The following is a 6149-nucleotide window of genomic DNA, read 5'->3' as shown; positions in this document are numbered from 1 at the left end:
ATTAGACGGAACGGCGGTTTCGAGACGAAACTCCAGGCGCTTGAATCACCTGATTCCGATAAACGAGCGAGAAGAAAGACTAGAACGAAGATCGGATCTGAGATCGCGATCGCGGAAAAGACGCGGAACAAAACCGACGAGAAAGAAAACGAAGAGCGGTTAAACGAATGGACGTCGTTAACCGGGAAATAATCGGTGATCACGTTCGTTGAGACGAACGGTCCGAAAGAAGAACGAAAACCGATCTAGGGTTTTCGAAAAAGAAACCGAAAAAGAAACGGAAAACCGATCTAGGGTTTTGGAAGAAAACCGAAACAAAACCGGAAGAAAAAGAAAAGAAATGGGACAGTTCTTTTAAGAAAAAACGAACCGAGGCGAGGGGTTGCGCGGCTACCTCCGGCGAGGTTCCGACGAGGGCTCCGGCGGCGGCGGGGCAAGGGCGGCGGCGGCGGCGCTAGGCGGTGGCGGCAGCAGCTAGAGGCGGCGGCGGCTATAGGCGGCGGCTATAGGCGGCGGTGGCTTGGGGAGGAGAGGGGGGGTGTTGGGTATTTATAGTAGGAGGGGGGGGTTTGCTTGGGGGAGGGGGCAAGCAAAAGTGGGGGGCCGGCCTAGAGTCCTACTAGGACTCGGCCTAGGGGGCGGCGCAAGGCAGGCGGCGGGGCTGGCGCTGGCGCGCAGGGCGGCTGGCGGCTGGGCCGGCCGGCTGGGCCCTTGGCCTAGGCGGGGCGCTGCTCTTCTTTTTTTTATATCTGTTACGCGCGCAGAAAAACAAAAGAAAGAAAATCTAAACGAACTCCAAAATCTCTAAAGTAAATTTTCCCCGACTCCTAAAAATGAGCCGAACAAAATGAACTTTACTCCGGACCTAGAATGCAATTTTTGAAAACACGCATTTTTCCCTATCCAAAGAAAAAGCAAAAAAACTCCGGCAAAACCAAAATTTGATTTATTCATTAAATCTTCATTTTTCCTAAATTTGGGAAAGTCATATTATTCCCTCTCTTATATTTTTGGATATTGGAAAAATAATTGAAGATGAAATAAATAAATCAAATGATCCTCTTTTCAAAATTTGAGAGAACTCAAATATGCAAATAACGAAATCTCCAACTCTCTCCGAAGGTCCTTGAGTTGCGTGAAATTTCTAGGATCAACCCAAATGCAAGAAAATATGCTATGCATGATGATCTAGTGTATAACATTCCAAATTGCAAATTTGGGATGTTACACCTGAACCTGGGTAAAACATCGTGTCCCCTGCCTCCTGTTACCATCCGCCTTAGACGCACAGTTCGGGACCCCCTACCCGAGATTCGCCGGTTTTTACACCGACATTGATGCTTTCATTGAGAGTTCCTCTGTGTCGTCGCCGTTAGGCTTGATGGCTCCTTCGATCGTCGGTAGCGATGCAGTCCAGGGTGAGACTTTTCTCCCCGGATAATCTTTGTATTCGGCGGCTTCGCAGTGCGGGCCAACTCGCTTGGCCATCTGGAGCAGATCGAGAGTTACGCCCCTGGCCACCAGGTCAGGTTTGGAAGCTTAATCTACACGGCCGACATCCGCGGAGACTCGATCTTCGACGGATTCGAGCCCCTGCCGAGTGCGCCGCACGGTCACGATGAGCATGATTTAGCTCTACCATCGGATAGTGTTCAGGAGACCGCACCGGCAACCGCTCCGACCCTCAATTCAGAGCCCAGTGCGCCATCCATGGGCGGGTGGATCGACCTCGTCACGGAGGCCGTATTCTCAGTGGCGATCGAGCCGAATATCGACCTTACCCTTCACAGGAGCCGCGATGCTGAACTATCGGATTCTTCCCCGACCACGGACTCCGAACCGCCTGCGCCCATGCCTATAAAATCTGATTGGGCGCCGATCATGGAGTTCACCTCCGCGGATATCTTTCAGCACTCGCCCTTCGGCGACATACTAAACTCATTAAGCTCTCTGTCCCTGTCAGGAGAGTCCTGACCGAACTATGTCCGGCAGGATTGGGATGCGGATGACGAAGAAATTCGCCGCCCACCCACCACCCACTTAGTAGCCACTATCAACGATTTGACCGACATGCTCGACTTCGACTCCGAAGACATCGATGGTATGGACGACGATGCAGGAGACGAACAGGAACCACTGCCCACAGGGCACTGGACGCCCACTTCATCATGTGATGTATACATGGTGGACGCACCGAAAGAAAACAACGACGAAGAGCGGAAGGACGCATCGAAGGATTGTTCCCTCGAGAAGCAGTAAAAGCGGCGGCGTAAGCGCCGCTCCACATCCCGCCTCGGCAGAAATAGTGATCATATAAACCCAGCGATAGATCAAGGTGAGCCAACGGACGACAAACATGGCATTGAACCATCGTCTGACCACGGCAACACGGAGAATCAAACCGAACAACTCGACTCCGTCGAAGATAACAGTCCGGATAACATCACACCAGACAGATACCCGGAGCAACAGAACACCCATAAACGGCTTGTTGCCATTGCGAGGAGTCTGAAAAAGCAGAAGCAAAGGCTCAGGGCTGCACAAGACACACTCAGAATCAGATGGAGTGAAGTACTCAACACTGAAGCGAAGTACGGCGTTAATCGCCACACCAAGAGCTACCCGAAGCGAAAGTTGCTACCTGAATTCGATGAGGAGGCCTTAGATCCCCCGCAATCAAAAAACAAAACGGCCATCCGGTCGGATAGACGACCTCGTGGCCAACATAAAGCGGCAAACGACGCCACACATAAGCCAATACGCGATCCACGTGAGGACTTGCATCAATAGTACGGCGCAACCAGATCCATCTACGGGCCACGCAAGCGTGCTCCAGCATGCAATGCAACACAACAAACATCCCAATACCACGGCACACCAAAATACAGGGGTGCCACACACCCCCTATGTTTCACCGATGAGGTGCCGGACCATGAATTTCCAGAGGGATTCAAACCCGTAAACATAGAGGCGTACGATGGAACGACAGACCCTGGGGTCTGGATTGAGGATTACATCCTCCATATCCATATGGCTTGAGGAGACGATCTCCACGCCATCAAGTACTTACCCCTCAAGCTCAAAGGGCTAGCTCGGCACTGGCTTAAAAGCCTCCCCGAAAACTCCATTGGAAGCTAGGAAGATCTCGAAGATGCTTTTCGGGCAAATTTTCAAGGGACCTTTGTCCGACCTCCGCATGCAGACGATTTAAGTCATATAACCCAATAGCCCGGAGAGTCAGCCCGAAAGCTTTCGAACAGGTTCCTCACTAAAAAGAACCAAATAGTTGACTGCCCGGACGCTGAAGCCTTAGCAGCTTTTAAGCACAGCGTTCGAGACGAATGGCTTGCCAGACACCTCGGCCAAGAAAAGCCGAGAACAATGGCAGCATTAACAAGCCTCATGACCTGCTTTTGCGCGGGCGAGGATAGCTGGTTAGCCCAATGCAGCACCAGCGACCTAAGTACATCCGAAGTCAGGGACGAAAACGGGAAACCATGGCGTAGCAAAAACAATCGCCAGAATAAAGAAGACAACCCGAAGAGCACGGCGGTAAACGCCGGATTCAGAAGCTCTCAGCCAGGTCAGCAAAAGCTACCCTCCGAAGGCAACAGAGACGAACTGTCCAGCCTAAACAAGATTCTGGATAAAATATGTCAGATCCACAGCACCCCCGATAAACCTGCAAACCATACCCATAGAGAATGTTCGGTCTTCAAGCAGTCCGGCGAGCTCAATGACGAACACAAGGGGCAGGATACACCAAGCGAAGACAAGGACGGGCCTCACAAGCAAAGCACGGGGGAACAGGAGACATTGCCAGCAGAAGTCAAAACAGTAAACGTGTTACACGTGACAAAGGGGAGAAACAAAGCGGCACTCCTAGAGACACATGCCCCAGGGCCTATCACCGCGGAGTTCTGCCACTGGTCGTCCCAACCAATCACCTTTGACCATCGGGATTACTCGGCAAGTATCCAACGTGCAGGATGGGCTGCCTTGGTGTTAGACCCGATAATAGATGGATACCACTTCACACGAGTCCTGATGGATGGCGGCAGTAGTTTAAGCCTGATACATCAGGACACAGTCCGCAAAATGGGGATAGACCCAATAAAAATTAGCCATAGCAATACTACCTTTAAAGGAGTAACGCCAGGCCCAAAAGCCCATTGCATGGGCTCCCTGATACTAGAGGTTATATTCGGCTTTCCCGATAACTTCCGCAGCAAAAATTTAACTTTCCACATTGCTCCGTTCCAAAGCGGCTATCAAGCACTACTCGGACGCGAAGCTTTCGCTCGCTTTAAGGCAATACCGCATTACGCTTCTCTCATGCTTAAGATGCCCGGTCCACATGGCATCATTACAGTAAACGGAAATATTGAGCGCTCCTTGCGCACGGAAGACCGTGCGGCTGCCTTGTCAGTCGCACACTAAACGGCCTCACCAACTAAAGCATCTGACAGGTCGTTAAGACCATGGACACAGTTGGACGAGTTCGGTGTAGCTATATGTAATTGATACAGGTTTGATGGCTATACCCTACTACAATACAAGGGGCTCAACGCGCGCAAACAAGTGGCAATTAGGCTCAAGTTTACTCATTTTGAACTATATATTGCTTATTTAGTATAACTTACCTTTTGCACGACAACTTTTCAATTAAGTTCCTCTCTTTTTCAAATGACCATCGTGCTACACCCGTCCAGAATACGGCACAACGGAGACACAGGCGCAGACCTGCGTAAACCTTTTTTACTGTCTCTTGTTGATACACATCCCTCGGATTCTCAATACAATTGAGAAGGATGCTGACGTATTGGCATGTGGCCACGTCAGAATATTGCACGTACCTGGACACCAAGGGCTTATTACAAAGGGCACTATTTAGGCCCGGTTTAGATCATAAAGACCGAATACCTTAGGGAGTGTTCGGCGTCGCGAGTTTGGCCTTATATGCATCAGCTCCAAATCATGTCTTTGGTCAAATGTTGGGTTTGCCCGGCTCCTGTGTTTTGCTGTCTTACGTTCCGCTCTATCGGCTAAGGCGGCACCAGGAGAACTACTGCGATTGTGCCCTGGTTCATCCGGGCGAGCACCTCAGTAGAGAAAGCCGAAAACTGACTGTCATGATATAGCGTGAGACTGGTCAACCACTCGATGACCTAGCGGAATCTTCGGGATTCCTCCGCCTTAACGAAGGGCCGTTTCCCGGCTAGGCATGTACGCACCCCGAATCCAAATGAGCGCGGAGCCACCAGGGCCTATATAGTAGCCCCACTGTCAAACTCCTCTGGCTAAGTGAAAGTGTTAAAGCATTATAGTCCGGTTGCCTAGTTCGCTGCGCTATCACCTCCTTAATGGACCAAGACGTTGGATCAAGTGTGAACATGCGTCTTCTGCAAACACCCCCGCATTATATGCGTGGGGGTTGAAGCCGACGACTGCCATCTTTCAGGTTATATATCTATATACATGAACGGCCGCACAGGAGGCATCATAATACTTTCGGGCAAAAGTATAAATACAGCCTTGTTAAATTCAATAAAACATTGTTTTTACAATGGGAATACATGTCACTCAAACATAATATTCTTCGAGCACTGAGCCTCTATCGAACGAGCGGCTTCAAGAACTTCTTCAAAGTAGTGCTCGGTAGCCACTCGGCCTATGGCCGAACCCTGTGCCGCAACAGTGGTGGCATCCATCTCCGCCCAGTATGTTTTGCCACGAGCAAGGGCCATCCGCGAGCCTTCTATGCACGCAGATCACTTTACAACATCGATGCGTGGCACAATGCCAAGGAATTGTTGCACTAAGCTAAAGTAGCTATTCGGCCTTGGCCCTCCTGGCCACTAATGATCCACAACGGACCTCATGGCCAGTCCGGATAATCTATGGAGCTCGGCCCAACTGGTCAATCGCTCATTCAGCAGCAACGGACGGACTTGAGCGTGAAACTGTGACCAGAATAGCTTTTCCACTTCGGGACCTTTCTGATCCTTGAAGTACTCGGCTGCATCAGCAGCACTTGCAGCAAAATCCATGTACGCGTCCGCAGAACTCCATCGCCGGTCCGGAGGAGCATACTTCGGATCTCCGAACTTAGTCCGCAACAAGAAGGGCTTCCCAGACACAATATCTGC

Source organism: Triticum urartu, chromosome 7 (assembly GCF_003073215.2).
Source record: "Triticum urartu cultivar G1812 chromosome 7, Tu2.1, whole genome shotgun sequence".
Classification (NCBI taxonomy): domain Eukaryota; kingdom Viridiplantae; phylum Streptophyta; class Magnoliopsida; order Poales; family Poaceae; genus Triticum; species Triticum urartu.
This window is presented reverse-complemented; position numbering follows the sequence as displayed.